Source organism: Triticum dicoccoides, chromosome 1B (genome assembly GCF_002162155.2).
Source record: "Triticum dicoccoides isolate Atlit2015 ecotype Zavitan chromosome 1B, WEW_v2.0, whole genome shotgun sequence".
Taxonomy (NCBI): domain Eukaryota; kingdom Viridiplantae; phylum Streptophyta; class Magnoliopsida; order Poales; family Poaceae; genus Triticum; species Triticum dicoccoides.
Window position 1 is genome coordinate 562,919,976 of NC_041381.1, and position 19,431 is coordinate 562,939,406.

A 19,431-nucleotide genomic window follows, 5' to 3' on the forward strand; every position below is an offset into this window, starting at 1 on the left:
ACGCTTGGCTGACATCCCCTGAATTCGGAAAACTCTAGCAGTTTGAGTTCTACCATTACCACAAAAGTTTCATACCACGAACATACCAAGAATTCGTGCCAACACCACCATTGTCCATCCCGCGGTTTTCCTCCTCTCTCCACACCGCCACCTTCACCCGGTGCCATCTACCAGACGATCTGGTACAAATGCTTCGACTCCCACTGCTAAAAAACCTTTGGCTTGTGGTTGTTTATCTGTCGGAGGCCTCACTGCACAGCATCATCCACTCCAGTTGCCCTGCCCTAGAGCGCGTGCTGATTGTTTTGGGAATAGAAATCGGTATCAGTTGTCTCCAAATAAAGTCGCCTCACCTTAAAAGCACTGGAATTTGTTTTAAAGGACAGCAGCTCATCATCGAAGATGCCCCTTCACTTGAAAGGTTGCTCCTTCATAATTGTTATACACCTTCAGAAATAACTGTCGTCTCTACGCCCAAACTGGAGACCTTGGGTGTAATTCGTGACCCGTTTAATAATGACAAGGAGTGGGTGTTTGGCTCCTCACTTTTTCAGGTACCGTATATTATCATCTACACATTTGTAATCATATGTTGCATTTCTCATTTGTGCGCATAAGTTTTATATCATCTTGGAGTACACTTTGGGTACTAATATTATGTTATATGCTCAGTGTAGAGTTTGTCCATTGATAGCCTATCAATGCTGTTGGATTCTGTCAAGATCATATATATCAGAATGTATAGTTTTGATCTGGACATAATTATTGGCTTGCTGCGATGCTTTTGATCTCTCGAGAATTTATACATAGAGGTGATGATTTCATGCACATTGAAAGCCCGTATATATTGTACTAGAATTAGCTGTTCAGCTGGCCTTCTTTCGACATACTCTTTTTTCAAACCTTAACTGTTTTCAATCTTCATGTCTACTTAGGCAGAACCACATGGAGAAAAACATATAACCAATCGTTGGCGTAATAAGCAAAAGGATTTTCTCAGTTCTCATGACATTCGCTTGAGGAAAATAACGATGGGACGATATGAATCCAACCAGGCAAACAGAAGCTTTGTCACATTCTTCCTGTTGAATGCGAGGTTACTATTGTCCATGAGGCTTAATTTTTACAGAAAAAGATTTCTCACGGACGAACATGTTGAACAGAAAAAAAAAGAAGTTTCAGGTGGACAAATGGGCTTATAAATGTGCTCGGCTTCTATTTACAATAAGTTGTAGACATCCTGAAATAAATTTTTTTGCACAGGATGTTGATTTTATGGATCAGTCTGATCCATTTGTTTGTGACTGCAAAAAAGAATGGTTGGGTTAGATGTTACTATCATGTTCAATCTGGGTTTTGTCTAAAAATTTGATGAACAATTAATCCTTGGGCTTTTTGTACCATTTGTATGCTCGACTTCCATGTTGTTGCCCTCGTACTCCCCTCCACCTGCCACTACACTGTCGCATCTTCCATGGCTGCTGTTCGTTATCGTCCGAGGCCTTGCCATCGTTCTCCGCCTTGGTTAGCTCATTGTGCCCGCCGCCATCTGGCGTTGTCAACATGGTCAACAACCAAGAGGAATCAGGAGATGACTGTACATGGAGAGGCTGACAGTAGGGACCCACCAGGGTCATTGCATTTCGCAAGCAGGTGCCTCGTTATTACAAGCCAAAAAAATAGTTCCTCCTAATTGTTTGACAACTAGGTTCCACGCCATTGTCAATGTAGTCAATAAACGAGAAAATTACACAACGAGCGGATAACACCAGGGACCCAGCAGCTTGCCGAGTTGTTTTTCAGTTTCAGAGACGGAGCTCAACTGCGCGCTGTACGGGGGCAGTGGCCCGTCTAGCCCACGCTTACGCTTTTATTAAGCACATGACGAGCCCAGTTGATATATTTTTTCTTTCTGAAATTGGCTAGCCCAGTTCTTTTTTTGGAGAATACCAAAACCGAGGCCTACTTGCTTTTCTCAGCCCTGCTGGGCTGCAAATCTTTCAAGACGAGGAGGGGTGTAAGTAGTAAGAAATGGGCTTCCCTAGAAAACGGGCTATAAGTTGTAATAAATGGGTTGTAAATTTTTAAACCAAAGCCAACCGGCAATTGCATTAAAATATCATTGTTTTCAGGATTTCTCTAGTCTATACTCTTATAAAAACCAAAGCCAACTGGCAATTACATTAAAATATCATCTTTTTTCCCACAAGATATACTACTCATACAAATGCATCTTCATGTTCCGTGCAACGAACGGGCATCTTGCTAGTTAAGATTCTAAATTTCATTCATTTTTTTGCGGAGAATTGTTTTTTGAATTTTATTTTGATATAACTTTTTGAAAATTATTTTTAACGTGACTCGAAATTTCGTGATTAAAAGAGTTCGGACCCCACCGAAATATGCAAAATTTCGTTGAATTTTTTAGCAGTGCCTAGAATATATGGTCTGTAATGCTAATAAAAAGAATATGGGCTTCAAATATCCTTAAGAATTAGCAAATGGGCTGTAAATTATTGAAAATAATGGCTAATGGGTTGTATGCTGTTTTCCACAGATTTGGAGGCTGACTTCTGGGCCTACTAGGTTGACGATGACGTTGTCCTATTTTTTTTTGACGCGTACGCAAGGCTTTGTCAACTTAGTCAACACATAGCAGTGACTCTTGGATGTCCATCCAACGGCCGCCGTGCTTCTTCAATCTCTGATCTTCCTGCTCCAGTCGCCCAAACCAGCACCAGCGGGACTGCCTGCTCCCTCCTCATGTGGCTGGTTGTGCTGCCGCCAGGCCATCCCTCTAACCACCCACACATCCTATTATTTTCCGGCGACATCAGCGCTCGTTCTCCCCTCAGCGTGGGCATCTGCTACGGTGGCTTTGCCAGCTCTGGATGGTTCTCTTCCTTGCCCTCGTCCATCGTGTTTGTGCTCTTAGCGCAGTGAGGTCAACATGGTCAACAAACAACAGCCATCGGAAGAGGCTTACAGTAGGGGCCCATACAGGAAAATGCCTCCTTATTACGCGCAAAATAATGATTCCTCCACCTGATAGCTGGGACCCACCGGAAGGGTCTCTGTATTTTGCAAAAAAAATGTTCCCCCCGCTGTCAGCTCGGACCCATCGGAAGTGCCTCCTTATTACGCACAAAAAAAATGAATACACCCCCTGCTAGCTGGGACTCACCTTGGTGGGATGCTGACTTGTGGGCCTACTAAGTTTACGGGGATGGAGGGCTTTGTCAACTTAGTCAATATGAACGATTCTAGCACTAGTGACCGTACGATGTCCATCCAATGGCCGTAGTGCTTCTTCAACCTCTGGTCTTCGTGCTCCAGCCGCCCAAAGCAGCGTCGGTCGTGTCGCATGCTCCTGCATCCCGTGGTCGGCTGTGAAGCTGCGGAGGCCTCACCGCGCCCTACTACTCCCACCCCTGTCCAGGCCATCCCTCTACTCACTCACACCCCATGTTATTCTGCGGCGACAGCAGCCTCACACCACAGCCGAACCAGTGAACCCTCGTACTCCTCTTCGCGTGGGCATCCACTGCTGAGTGTTCCCCGGCTCCGCGTCGTCCCCTTCCTAGGCCTCGCCGTCGTCCATTGTTGTGGTGCTCTCGGCGCGGCGTGGTCAATGTGGTCAACGACCGACTTCCATCGGAAGAGTACTGTGCGTGGAGAGGCTGACAGCTGGGTCCAAGGCGGCCGCAAGGAAGTGCCCCCTTATTACGCGCAAAATAATTATTCCTCCACCTGACAGCAAGGACCCACCGGACGAGCCATCGTATGTCATGAAAAAAAACGTTTCCCCCTGACTGCTGGGACTCACCAGCTACACCTTCGCACGCAAGGAAGTGCGTCCGGGCCAAAAAAACAAAATGATTCGCCCCCCTGACTGCTGGGACCCACCAGCTACATCTTCGCACACAAGGAAGTGTGTCCGAAAAAAACGATTCGCCCCCCTGACTGCTGGGACCCACCAGCTACATCTTCGCACGCAAGGAAGTGCCTGACAGTCGGGATTCACCTGGTCGAAGCGTACGTAGCATTGTTATAAGTGCATCTAGTGCCACCCCTAGTTGGTTTTGGAGTATTGACGACAAAGTTGGTTGAGGGACTAATGCGTTTGTGAGAATTGTAGGATAACGCAAGTAGTGTCCCTCATTGATTCGGTTTACCTACCGGAGATGACCCCTAAAAATGTATGAAGACATTGAAGTCAATGGTGGTATGAGAAGATATCCATATTGAAGACTATGACATGAGAAGACATTGCGTGAAGACTATGGAGCGCGAAGACTGTGTGGTTTCGTTGTTTCCTTTTCTTCTTTGTTGAGTCATAGGAACCACCGTACTGTTAAGTGGGGTCCAAGTGAACTAAGTCAGAGTGACTGAAGTGATGCTCAGCCCAAATCATATGTCTTCGAGCAAAGACAATGAGAGCAAATCTTATCCAGAGCTGGATGAGTCAGCTTTGCTTGTAGCCCAAGTAAAGTTGCCGCGTGTGTTTGAAATCTAACCATTGGAATACATGTCAGTTCCTTAGTGACCCAGGGTCATTTCGGACAAATCAGGTCGGGTTGCCTTGTGGCTATAAATAGCCCACCCCCTACACCATAAATTGGTGGCTGCTCAGAGTTAGTGCACGGCTTTTGTCGTTTGAGAGCAACCCACCTCGAAGCATTTGAGAGAGAGAAATCCTTGCGAGGACAAAGCCCAAACACCCAGAGCCAAAGAGTGTTAGGCATCACTGAAGTCTTTCTGTCTGTGTGACCTGAAGACTTATTACACTTGAGGACTGTGAATCCTCTAGCCGGTTAGGCGTCGCATTCTGAGCATCCAAGAGTCATTGTGGATTGTCGGTGAACAAAGTCTGTGAAGGTTTGGAAGTCTACCTTGAAGACTTACCAGAGTGATTGGGCGAGGACTGGGTGTCCTTAGCTCAAGGGGAATAAGGTGAAGACACGGTCTTCTGAGTTAAATCTCAGCCTCCCTAACCAGACGTACAATTGTCACAGCAACTGGAACTGGTCCAACAAATCTTGTGTCTTCAACAAGCGACTGGTTCTATCCCTTTCCATCCTTTACTTAAGTTTGTCTTCGTGAAGTCGCTGCCTATCTGTGTATCAGTTTGACTTCATTGCTTGACTACTACTGTTGATTGGCTTCATACTATCTTCCATCCTGATCCTACTACCTAGCTGCTATTAATCTTCGTACGTTAACACTATTGCATACTTGACTATGGCTTGCTTGTTGTAGTTTATCTTCCGCTGCATATCAATTAGGTCATTTCTATTGTTTGTCTTCGAAACTACCATGTTTTGAAGACTTTGATAAAAATCGCCTATTCACCCCCCCCCCCTAGTCGATAACTAGCACTTTCAATTGGTATGAGAGCAAGGTACTCCCTTGTTCTGTGTGTTCGGTTTAACCACCTGGAGTTTAGCTATGTCGACTGCAGGGATAATCAAAGTCTCCGCTGCCTGCCCCGTGTTCGATGGAACTGAATATCCCTACTGGAAGAATAAGATGCACATGCATCTTGAAGCCATTGATGTTGACCTCTGGTATGTCGTCAAGAATGGTGTTCCCAAAACTGGTGAAGGTGTCACCCCTACTGATGTCAAGAAGTTCATTCAACTGGACTCGACTGCAAAGAACATCATCTGTGGTCATCTGACAAAAGGAAAGTATGGCCGTGTGAGTGCTCAGGAAACGTCAAAGCTAGTCTGGGACTGGCTGTCCAAGGTCAATGAAGGCGTCTCTACACAGAGAGACCAGAGGATCAGTGTTCTTCACAATCTCTTCAACTGCTTCAAGAGAAACAACAATGAAAATGTCTAGCTCACGTTTGATTGCCTCGCCGACATCACAAATGAGCTTCAGGCTCTCGGCGCCACTGAGATCACCAAGCATGAAATCGCCAAGACGCTGCTGAGATCCCTTGACAGCTCCTTTGACACACTTGCCCTCATGATACAAGAACGTCCTGACTTCAAGACTCTCGATCTGTCTGATATACTTGAGAGGCTCAACACACATGAGTTCCAGCTTTCTAAGAAAAGAGATATTTATGGCCCCAACTATTGCCGAACTCGTGCTTTGAAGGCAAAAGTTGTTTCCTCATCTGAAGAAGAAGAATCTGACTACGGTTCTGATGATCCTGAAGACATTGGAAGGGAGCTTGCTATGCTTGTGAAGAAGTTCCAGAAATTCACCAAGAAGAAGGGCTTCAGAAAGTCTGCACGATCCAGTTCAAGAAATGATGAAGCTTCCACTCAAGACAACAAGAAGAGAACATGTCACAAGTGAAAGAAGCATGGGCACTACATCTCTGAGTGTCCTCAGTGGGACAACGAGAAGAAGAAGAAGAAGAGCAAGGAATATGACTCTGATGACAAGAAGAAGAAGAAATCATCAAAGTCTTCTTCCAAGTCCACATCAAAGTCCTCATCTCATAAGAAGAGCTCATCTGGCAAGGCTCGTGCTTTTGTTGGCAAGGAAATGGATTCAGAGGAGGAGTCTACGTCTGAGGAGGCAGAGGTGGAATCTGAAGCTGAGTCCGACTCTGGCGTTGCAAGTCTGGCTCTAGCCACAGCCTACGTTGCAAAGTCCATCTTCAACACTGAAGACAATGACTCCCACACCAACGCTGATGATGACAAGGACGATCCTGCTCCCACCTACTGCTTCATGGCACGCGGTGCCAAGGTAAAATCGCGCGATGCTTACTTTCAAACATCAAGTGAAGATGACTCTGATTGTGAATCTAAACCCAGCTACAAAACACTTGCTAAGATTGCTACTGAACAACAAAGGGCTATGGAACATACTCAAAAACTGTTAGACAAAAGCGATGACCTGTTGGACGCGGAAATGACACGTTCACAGTCCTTAGTTGAAGACATAAAAAATCTTCATGCTAAGTATCAAGAACTTGAAAATCTTCATGAGACGCTCTCAACCACTTATGAAAAGCTCTCCTATGATTATCTTCAAAGGAAGCAAGAGCTTGAGAAATTGAAAGCGACTCATGAAGATCTTCAAAAAGAGAATGAGTCATTTCGCGCTCAACAGATCAGTCCCGCTCAGGATGGATTTGGACCACCATGCTTAAAATGCATTGAGCGTGATAACGCTGCCTCTGTTGCTGAATGTTCCACTACTGCTACTGTTGCTCTGTCTTCAACTACTAATGTGGTAACTAACCCCTCTTCTGAGGATACCACTACTATTGTTGATGAAAATGCTAGGTTGAAGACATTGCTTGAAACAGGGATGTATAAAAGTCTGAAAGGGCATCAGACACTTTGTGATGTCCTCAAAAGCAGATTCTGAACCGAAACCCTAGGAAAGAGGGTGTTGGGTTCGAGAGGAAAATGAATGCTGATGGTTCCTACTGGAAGCCTGAGCAGTATCCCAAAACCACATGGGTTGCTGCAAAGGAACCTTCAGTAGATCCATCCACTTTATCTGGATTTACCTGTGCTAATCCTATTATCATTAATGAATCCTTTGATGCAAACTATAAACTGTTCAAAAATCAGAATGGTGAAGTGTTTGCCGGGTATATTGGTACTAACTGAAGGAATGGACCTCCTATGAAGAAGATCTGGGTTCCCAAAAGCTGCCTTGAGAATCTTCCAGTGAATGTCATCATGACACCACCAGGGAAGAAGACAAACCCCAGACCAAAGGCATCATATGGTCCAACAGCTTCATACAAACACAGGACTCACTTGAGTCACCCTAACGCCAATGTTTTGCAGGGAAATCATACTCAGACTCATGAATATGAGCATGTGTCTTCAAACCGCTATGTTCATAGAACTAAGAACTTTTCTGCTTATTCACATGAGTATCATTCATCTCCTGCAAGGCTATTTGCTAGGGCTTCAAAGCCGAAATTCTCAGATGCTGCACTTAGACTCATTGCTTCTAAGACACCCCTGAAAATGTGGGTGGTGAAGAAGAATTAACTCTCTTTTGCAGAATGTGGTCTCCAGCCAGCAATCAAAGGCGTCCGATATAATTGCTGGGGACCTAAAACACAAAGGGGCGCATGATAAAATGGCTTACTATGTATTCCACATATGAATCGCTTACCTGTCATACCGTGTGCTAACTTTGATCTAAGCTGTGATAATCCTAGTGTGCATCAAATGCTTATGCTTCACAACATACCTTGTGAATCCTATCCTCCTAACTGCACTGTAGGGCATGTCAACCAAAGCTTCAGAATGGATTATTGACAGTGGATGCACTAATCATATGACTGGTGATCGAAGTCTTCTCATGGACTCAACCTTACGTCCATCCGACAAGAGTCAAATCACATTTGCTGACACTGGTAAAGGCAAGGTATTGGGTCTAGGTAGAGTTGCAATCTCAAAGGATCAACACATGGATAAAGTGATGATTGTTGAATCCCTTGGATTCAACTTAATGTCTGTCTCAATGCTTTGTGACTTAAACATGATTGTGATATTTGGAAAATATCATTGCCTTGTACTAATGGAATCTGACAAGTCTCTAGTCTTTGAAGGGTATAGGAAAGGTGATCTATACATGGTAGATTTCTCAGCAGGTCCACAGCTTGCCGTATGTCTTCTTGCAAAAGCTTCAGAATGTTGGCTTTGGCATCGAAGGCTGGGGCATGCTGGCATGAGGAACTTACACACTCTCGTCAAGAAAAAGCATGTCATAGGCATCGAAGGTGTAAAGTTCAAGAAAGATCAATTGTGTGGTGCTTGCGAAGCTGGGAAGATGACGAGGGCCAAGCACCCCTCGAAGACAATCATGACGACATCTCAACCCTTTGAGCTATTGCACATGGACTTATTTGGTCCTACTCACTACTCCACACTCACAACAACAGCGTGTCTCTATGGCTTCGTCATTGTTGATGACTACTCAAGATATACATGGGTGCACATAATTCTCTACAAGACTGAAGTACAAGATGTCTTCAGACAATTCGCCAATCAAGCAATGAACAATTATGGCGTCAAGATCAAGCATATCAGAAGTGATAACGGCACTGAATTCAAGAACACCGGCCTTTATCTTTATCTGGATACAATGGGAATCACTCATGAATTTTCTGCTCCTTACACACCTTAGCAAAATGGCATTGTTGAGCGCAAGAATAGAACCCTCATTGAGATGGCTCGAACAATGCTTGACGAGTACAAGACACAAAGAAAGTTCTAGCCTGAAGCTATTGATACTGCATGTCACATCATCAACCGTGTTTACATCCACAAGCTTCTGGGCAAAACATCCTATGAGCTCCTTACTGGCAAGAAGCCAAATGTCAGCTACTTCAGAGTCTTTGGTGCTAGGTGCTGGATCAAGGATCCCCATCACAAGTCAAAATTTGAACCCAAAGCTCACGAAGGCTTCATGCTTGGCTATGGAAAGGATTCGCACTCCTACAGAGTCTTAAACCTCTTCCACTACAAAATCGTTGAAACAGTGGATGTGCGATTTGATGAAACCAATGGTTCACAACGAGAGCTCCTGCCAAGCACACTAGATGAAGCTCCTTCCAGTGAATCTATCAAGCTGATGGGAACTGGTGAAATCATGCCCTCTGAAGCACAGCCTAAAGAGGAACTTATCATTTCTGCATCAAACCAACCTGAAGACAATGCTCAGACCGAAGACAATCCTCCCAATGATGACAATGATCAGCATGAGCAAGGTCTTCGACCAGTTCATCCTTGTGTTGCAAATGAAGTACAAATTGAGAAGATAATTGATAGCATCAATGCACCTGGTCCGCTTACTCGATCAAGAGCAACACAGTTAGCAAACTTCTGTGGGCATTTTTCATTTGTATCAATATCTGAACCCAAGAAAGTTGTTGAAGCTTTTATGGAACCTGAATGGATTCAAGCCATGCAAGAAGAACTTCAACAGTTCAAGCTGAATAATGTTTGGGAACTTGTCAAGCGACCTGCCCTCGCAAGCATAACATTATTGGAACGAAATGGATATATTGAAACAAGCAAGATGAGCATGGTCATGTTGTCAGAAACAAAGCACGTCTTGTGGCTCAAGGATATACTCAAGTTGAAGGAATTGACTTCGATGAAACATTTGCTCCTGTTGCTAGGCTTGAAGCTATTCGCATACTGCTAGCCTATGCTAATCATCACAACATATTTCTATATCAAATGGATGTGAAGAGTGCATTTCTCAATGGCAAGATTGAAGAAGAAGTATATGTCGCTCAACCACCTGGCTTTGAAGATCCAAAACATCCTGATATGGTGTACAAGCTAAACAAAGCATTCTATGGCCTCAAACAAGCTCCTCGCGCATGGTATGATACGATCAAAGACTTCCTAAAGAGCAAAGGCTTTAAACCAGGATCCCTCGATCCCACACTCTTCACGAAGACATATGATGGCGAACTGTTTGTGTGCCAAATATATGTTGATGACATTATCTTCGGCTGCACCAACCAGAAGTATAGTGATGAGTTTGGATACATGATGCAAGAGCAATATCAGATGTCCATGATGGGAGAACTGAAGTTCTTCCTTGGTCTTCAAATTCGTCAGCAAAGCAATGGCATCTTCATATCTCAAGAAAAATACCTCAAAGATTGTCTGAAGAAGTTTGGAATGGAAGACTGCAAAGGTTATACGACGCCAATGCCAGCCAAACACCACCTTGGTCCAGACGACAATGGTAAAGAGTTCGATCAAAAGGTATACCGCTCCATGATTGGTTCTTTACTTTATCTATGTGCATCTAGGCCAGATATTATGCTTAGTATTTGCATGTGTGCTCGATTCCAAGCGGCACCAAAGAATCGCATCACTTAGCTGTGAAGCGAATTCTTAGATATTTGGCTTACACCCCAACACTCGGATTATGGTATCCCAAGGGCTCAAGGTTTAATTTGGTTGGATTCTCGGATGCTGATTATGCTGGTGACAAGGTGGATCGCAAGTCTACATCAGGCACATGTCATTTTCTTGGTCGATCACTTGTCTGTTGGTCTTCAAAGAAGCAGAATTGTGTATCACTCTCAACTGCTGAATCTGAATACATTGTTGCTGGTACCTGTTGTGCTGAGCTTCTATGGATGAAGCAAACTCTCAAGGACTATGGCATCAACCTGAAACAAGTACCTCTCTTCTTCGACAACGAGAGTGCCATCAAGATAGCCAACAATCTAGTCCAACACTCGAAGACAAAGCACATTGAAATTCGTCATCACTTTCTCAGAGATCATGTCATGAAGAAAGATATCGATATCATTCACGTCAACACTGAAGAGCAACTTGCAGATATCTTCACAAAGCCCTTGGATGAGAAAAGGTTTTGCAAGTTACGGTGTGAGCTAAATATCTTGGAGTCCTCTAATGTCCTGTGATCAGGCACACATCCTAACACTTATGCATGTTGATGACTTAGATGTGCAACACACAGAGTAATGTATATCTTCAATCAATGAAGACTTACACTCTGAGTGTGAATACATTAACATGGAATTTGACTTCGGAGCGCCACGATAATTGTGCGCCGTGTCTGGGTCTAATACTTCCTATACGGTGGGTAACGCCACCACCAAAATTCTCTGTTTGAAGTGTTTCACTCATGGCGTTACTTTTGCAAAGACTTCACATTTGGTTTGTCTTCAGTTTCAATTTATCTTCATGATTTTCTGCGCTATGATGATTTGATTGCATATATATATATATACTAGTGTTCTGTCCTCTACAACATTCACTTATAGCTATGTCTTCAAGTTGAATCTTTTGAACTAAGTGAATGTGATCGGACCCTAACCTCTCTATGCTTTCTATCTCAAACTCTATCTGTCCAAATCATATGCATTCTATTGAAACTGTCAAATGTCTTCTTTGCGTCCTAGTCAGCAGAAGGCAAAGAGACAAACATTAAATTTGTTTTAAATGACTTATCCTTATTATTGAAATCTGGAGAAGCCGGAACAACTCTCCGACATGCCTGGCGGGCATGGGAACGTGGGACAACTCTCAGTATGTTGCATGCTTGCCACATGTCCCACGGATGTGAACAGACAGGGGCACCTGCATAATTGCGCTATGCCGCACACCTACTTATAAATACGTGTCACCTGCGGTCAAGAAATCCTTCCACCTCTCCACCTCGTCAAAACCCTAGCGCCACCGCTAGCTCTCGACGACGCCGGCAACGAAGCGCTTAGCTGCCGCGACTTCTCCGACGCCGTCCTCACGCCGGCCGCGGACATCGTCCTCTCCGCCGTCGCCGTAGGTGTCCTCCGTGGCCAAGTTAGGGCACAGTGGGCTGAACTGCTCGGTCTCCTATTCATCCCATCTAGCAGTTCTTTGTGCGGTAATTATAACTCTATTTTTACCACCTTTTTGATCTTCATAGATTCATCCTATTTACTGAAAGTGGTTTCTACCTACTCAATGTTAAATCTATTCTGTCTGCATCTCATAATGCCTAGTCTATTCACTTAGATTTCCTATCTAGTTTGATTCCTCACTTGTACTTATTCACGGATTGGTACAAATCTGGAACCAACTCACCTCATATAAGTGAATGTCTTCGCATCATGAGGTCAATGTCTTCAAACTGATTTATCTTCAAAATCTTCTGAGAATGCATATGACCTCTTCCCTTTCCCTCGCATCTCTAATGCTGTCACAGGTACATGTCCGTGGGAGAATCCCTTGGTTCTCATAGTCTGCATTCGTTTGCAGAATACTTACAACATCATATCAATTCTCCTGAAGCCAGTTCCTGCTTGACCAGCAAGCGAAAGTCTCTGAAGCCTTTGAACATATTGAAGCCATTCAGTTTGAAGTTCATGGCTGCAGAAAAATCAGCAAGGAAGGGTGGCAGACAGCGCCGAGAAGGAACATCCAAAGATCTGCCTGGTGACCTAGCAGAGCTCTACAAGACAGATCCTGAAGAGACATATCATCAGCGCAAGACACGAATCCAATGGTTTCGACGCTATTGGGATGAAGAGTGGTTCAAGTACAAGTTCGTAACCAAGGAATATGCAGAGAAGAATGCAATCAAGAGTCCTTGGGGCGATATTCTTTATCGAGGTCTTCAACCCAAGAACAGAGCTGAAGCTATTGCACAAGATTTCTATCCTTGCATGGTCCATGGACCACAGCCTGAGAATGCTGATCCCACATCATTACTCTGGTGTCGTGATGATGCTCTCTTCAAGCGCTGCTTCTAGCATGCAAAGGCTTCGGCCAAGGAAAACAAGAAGTCATTGGGACTAGACTTCAATCCTGGCCCCTCTGCTCCCCGTGATGATGGCACACGTGAAGCTGAAGAAAACAGAATTGGCCCCTTTGCAAACCTTGATGGCCTCATCTCCTACATCTTGGTACAAGGTGCCAAAGTGGATCATTCTGACAATGATGCTAATCCCGATGAAGCCCCAGCTCCTCCTCCAAGGCTGCAGAAGCCAAAGAAGATTAAGGCTTCATCATCAGCTGCACCTCCAAAAGCTTCTCGTGTGAAGCCACTGGCCACTGCACCTCCTTAAGCCAGTGTGCAGTCTGAAGATCAATCCCGCATCTCCAAGAAGACGGAGAAGAAAAGGCAACTTGTCAGGCATACTGATCAAGCCTTGACTCCTGCCGCCATTCTGCGTGAAGAACCCATTGATCTGTCAAGTGATGAAGATCTTGCTGATGATGCCCTTGAGCAACTGATAAAGAGCAAGGAAGAAGCAGAAATCTTCAACAGCTTGCCTCTCTTTGATGTGGCAATCATCCATAACTTCATTGATGAGTGGTTCGACACCCCCAATCTAAGCTTTGAAGATTTGCGGCTTCCCATTGGCCTCAGCGTCTCTTTCAATGGCGCCATTGCTTCTGAGCTGGCTCTTGCTCAGCGCATCGTTGAGCTGAAGAACAAAATTGATTATGAGAAGGCTCAATTCAAGAAGCATGTGGTGAAGCTTAGTGTTCAAGACGTCAGAAACTTCAAGGTCATGCTGCATGAGCTTAAAGAAGCTTTTCTGAAGAAGCGCCAAGAAGCTCAAGGCTCTCGTGAGCGCATGAAGAGATTGGCTGATAAGTGTGTGCTTGCCTACAATGAGGCTGAGAAGCGCAAGTCACTTGGCCATCCTGGCATTGACCCCAGGATGGCTGCAAAGAAAAAGAAGAAGCTTCCTGCTGACTAGCCTGCACCTTCAAGCCAAGAAGCCCCTCGCATTATCTTCCCAAGCAGCATGACTGGCTCGAAGCCAAAGGTCACCACAACCGCTTCAGAACACAAGAAGACGAGGGCTGCCGAGGCTGAAGCCAGGAAGAGGAAGAATACTGAAGCCTCTAATGCCGCTCCCTCCAAGAAGAAGCGCAAGACCAAGAAGACTAGGGCTGCTCCCAAAGAGCCCTTAGTTGTTGAACCCATTTCAGTGGTTCGCCCTGCGTCAGAACATCAAGAAAGAAGGATGATAGTTCATGAGCCTGCTTCCACATAGGCTCATGAAGGTGAAGATATACCAGCAGCTGAACCCACCGCCGCTGAAGACATTGGTCATGATGACAATGTTGAAGATGATGAAGTTCTTCCTCAGATCGAACACAACGTGGTATCATCGCCTGTTCTTACAAACAGCGAACTCATCAGCATTGGTCGTCCTCTGACGCCAATTGCTCAGGATGCATCGTGGGCTGATCACCCACAACAACACGACTCCCCAAGTACTCCCCAACAACAACAACAAGCTACACCGCCCGTGCAAGAAGAAGATGAAGACTTTAAGGCCGAGCCAACTCCATCTCCAAAGGCGTTGCCAGCATTTCGCAGGCTTCGCAAAGGACAAAGGCCTCAAGTCCCTCTGTCGAGCGTTCCAGAAGGAGAAGTGCAACGCCAACCTGTTGCACGTCAAGTATTTTCTGAACCCACTCCAACTGTGAATGTCTCCATGTCTGAAGCCCAAGCTGCTGAAGACATTCCGGTTGCATCAGCCGAAGAGAATCAAGAAGACGTACGTGTCCCTGATGTGAACGTGCTAGTGCCCGACCCTCCTGTTCATCAAGAGGAGGTTGAAAATGTTGAAGCTGCCACCACCAACGACAATGAAGCTGATGACGTTGTCATGGCTGACGCTAATGTGGAGCTTGAACCAACCAGTGTGCCTAAAGCTAATGAGGCCACTGCACCTGAAGCTAATGAGGCCACTGCACCTGAAGCTAATGAGGCAACTGCTCCTGAAGCACCTGTTGTGCAGCCTGAAGCCTCAGCTGTTGCCCCTGCTCCAGTTCCGCCACCAAGGCCCCATACAGTTGAGCAAGCATACAGCCATGGTCAGCTAACCACTGTTCGATGGCCCATTCTGGTACCTCCGCCTACTGCCTCTGGACCTCAATTTAATTATCATGTTGAGCATAGGCCTCAGGTCCAGAAGCCCAAGCCAAGACTGCCAAGGTTTCCAGGTACTGCAAACTCACCAGGGTCCTTATATGCTAATGGTTTCAAAAGCCACAATACCTTCTTTGACAGCGCCAAGAACCCTTACTCAAAGCCAAGGATATCATCAGATCGGTTCTGGAGCTATCAGCAGAGAAGCTATTACTCATGCGTTCTATATGATCAAGGGCGCATTTTCCCTCATATGCGCCTTGACAATGAAGCCATTGCTGGACTGCCGTGCTTAGAAGAGGCACTTGATTGCTTTCGTGATGATGGTTTGCTCAACTTTGTCACAGACAAATAACATTGGAATGAAGAGCTATTGCTTCAATTCTATGCTACTCTACACATTCGCGGCTACAACAGAGATATCAAGACATGGGTCCTCGAATGGATGACCGGAAACGTTCATCATGAAGCCAAAGCTCTTGACATCATTGAGCTTACAGGGCTAGCCACTCCTGGCGAGCTATATGAGCCTAATTGTCAGCTACACCGCAATGCATTGGAGAGCATCTTCCATAAGCCAGAACCCAACATGAGCCAGATGTTGAGCATGATGAAGCCCTTGCCATCTGACGCTGAATATCCAACAGAGTTCTTTGTTGAAGACTTGAGTATCTGCCACGCACAATATATCATATTATCAGGCAAACTCTATGGCCTATCAAAGGACATTCATCAGCGGCCAAGCTTGAAAGAGCTATGAAGACTTTGGTCTTCTACATTATCAATGGCATCAGCTTCAATACTCAAGAATTCTTCATCAGGCAACTTGCTGCTTCTGGATCTGATCTGTTTGGTCTGAAGTTTTATGCTCCATGGGTCATGCGCCTCATCAAGCGACACTCATCTGTCAACTATCAACCATCTGCTCGCAATCATCTAATCTTTTTACCCGAGGTTGATATGTCAGTTGAAGCCATATACTCTGACCCTGCCAAGAAGCCTCTTTGTCTTCAGAATGCCGAGCACCAAAGCTTCACTCAACCCATTGAAGGTGTTCAAGCAGCAACACGAATCTATCCATTGGCTGGAAATACTCGTCTGCCTCATCGAGCACCTACTGAAGCCAGTGAAAGCACCATTGCACAAAGGCCTCGGAAGCGTTCTTGTGTTCTCAATGACCGAGAACTTCTTGTGGCACTTCATCAGAAACAGGATAAACATCACTTTTGGCTCAAAAGACAGATGCAAAGCCTCTTGGTGGATGTCAATCGCATTCGTAACCTTGCCACCAAGAATGCCTTTGTTGCTCATGAAACTTGCCGGCGATCATGGAAGAGCCTGACCCTGCTTAGTGCTGAAGCAGATCTTCAAGACGATGGCTTCAATGAAAGATTCCAGTTTGACTCCACTCCTCCACGGACTGCTGTCCTACGTCGCACTCCATCTCTTGACGACTCTGAATATTCTTCCTCCGCGGCAACTATCAATGCCAGAGTGATCGATGACGAAGATGATGCTACTTCACCACCTCCTACAACTCCACGCATCAACACTGCACCAAGTTCGTCTGCACCGCCAACCAACGACGATAACCCTGCTGCTTCACCTACTCATGAGGACGAGTAGATGCTCTATGTCTTCAAACCTATTTGGTCCTTACTGACAAAAGGGGGAGAAGCGTATGAGTTGACAGTCTTCAAGCGGGTTCATATGGGTGGTTGCATTATATTTTGCCTCGTGCTTACAACTCTTGCCTTTTAAAACATTTGGTTCTTTGAGTTGTAACACCTAAACTTGATGGTCGTCTGCTACTTATTTGCTTTACTGTGATGCGATGATAAATTCCGCATGTGCAATGATAACTTCTGCACTTAGATCATCATGCAGACGTCCATTTTTCATTATGCATGTCATCCTATTTGCTATATCATTTCATGCATGATGAATTATCTTCATAAGTTGAAGTGGATCTCCACAAGTACAACCTGCCATGTGCATTTGCATTCCAAAAGCAAAATTACTTATATGCACATCTTCATGGGGAGCCCTTGCTACTTATGAAGACAATTTCCTATCCTTTACAATTTCACATACTTTATCCCTGTTGAAAACTTCAACCAGTTTGTCATCAATCACCAAAAAGGGGGAGATTGTAAGTGCATCTAGTGCCACCCCTAGTTGGTTTTGGAGTATTGACGACAAAGTTGGTTGAGGGACTAATACGTTTGTGAGAATTGCAGGATAACGCAGGTAGTGTCCCTCATTGATTCGGTTTACCTACCAGAGATGACCCCTAAAATGTATGAAGACATTGAAGACAATGGTGGCATGAGAAGATATTCATATTGAAGACTATGACATGAGAAGACATTGCCTGAAGACTATGGAGCACGAAGACTGTGTGGTTTCGTTGTTTCCTTTTCTTCTTTGTTGAGTCATAGGAACCACCGTACTGTTAAGTGGGGTCCAAGTAAACTAAGTCAGAGTGACTGAAGTGATGCTCAACCTAAATCCTATGTCTTCGAGCGAAGACAATGAGAGCAAATCTTATCCAGAGCTGGATGAGTCAGCTTTGCTTGTAGCCCAAGTAAAGTTGCCGCATGTGTTTGAAATCTGACCGTTGGAACACGTGTCAGTTCCTTAGTGACCCAGGATCATTTCGGACAAATCAGGTCGGGTTGCCTTGTGGATATAAATAGCCCACCCCCTACACCATAAATTGGTGGCTGCTCAGAGTTAGTGCACGGCTTTTGTCGTTTGAGAGCAACCCACCTCGAAGCATTTGAGAGAGAGAAATCCTTGCGAGGATAAAGCCCAAACACCCAGAGCCAAAGAGTGTTAGGCATCACTGAAGTCTTTCTGTCTGTGTGACCTGAAGACTTATTACACTTGAGGACTGTGAATCCTCCAGCCGGTTAGGCGTCGCGTTCTGAGCATCCAAGAGTCATTGTGGATTGCTGGTGAACGAAGTCTGTGAAGGTTTGGAAGTCTACCTTGAAGACTTACCAGAGTGATTGGGCGAGGACTGGGTGTCCTTAGCTCAAGGGGAATAAGGTGAAGACACGGTCTTCTGAGTTAAATCTCAGCCTCCCTAACCAGACGTACAGTTGTCACAGCAATTGGAACTGGTCCAACAAATCCTATGTCTTCAACAAGCGACTGGTTCTATCCCTTTCCATCCTTTACTTAAGTTTGTCTTCGTGAAGTCACTGCCTATCTGTGTATCAGTTTGACTTCATTGCTTGACTACTACTGTTGATTGGCTTCATACTATCTTCCATCCTGATCCTACTACCTAGCTGCTATTAGTCTTCGTACGTTAACACTATTGCATACTTGACTATGGCTTGCTTGTTGTAGTTTATCTTCCGCTGCATATCAATTAGGTCATTTCTATTGTTTGTCTTCGAAACTACCATGTTTTGAAGACTTTGATAAAAATCGCCTATTCACCCCCCTCCCCCTAGTCGATAACTAGCACTTTCAGTTTTCATTCTGGTCTCAAACGTGTACGTACATATATACTGGTCGATGTAGAGGCGCGCACGTGTCATAGTAGAGGTGCGCACGTAGCATGTACACATACGTACAGCGGCCAGTGTGCAAGAAAGAAAATATGGCCACGTATGTGTACATATGGGCGGGGTCTCGAATGCCTACTCGCGCATAAGTACTGCCAGGGCTCGTGTACATGGCTGGGTCAGAACGGAGAAACAACGTCGTCGTCGTGTTCATGGGGAGCCAACCGGCTGGGTCGGAATGGAATGCGTCGTCGTGTTCATCGGGAGAGCTTGGATAGAACAGGCGATGGAAACGAGGCCTGGCGTACCGCAGAATGGAGGAAACGGCCTTGTGTTCTACCAGCCACGTTCGAAACGGGATCTTGTTCATCGGGAGGGGTCTGGCGTACCGCAAAACGGAGGAAACGGACCTCCTACGATTGAAACAGGGGTCTTGTTGATCGGGAGGGGTGTGGCGTACCGCAAAACGAAGGAAACAGACCTCCTAAGGTCGAAACGGGGGTCCTGTTGATCGGGAGGGGTGTGGCGTACCGCAAAACAGAGG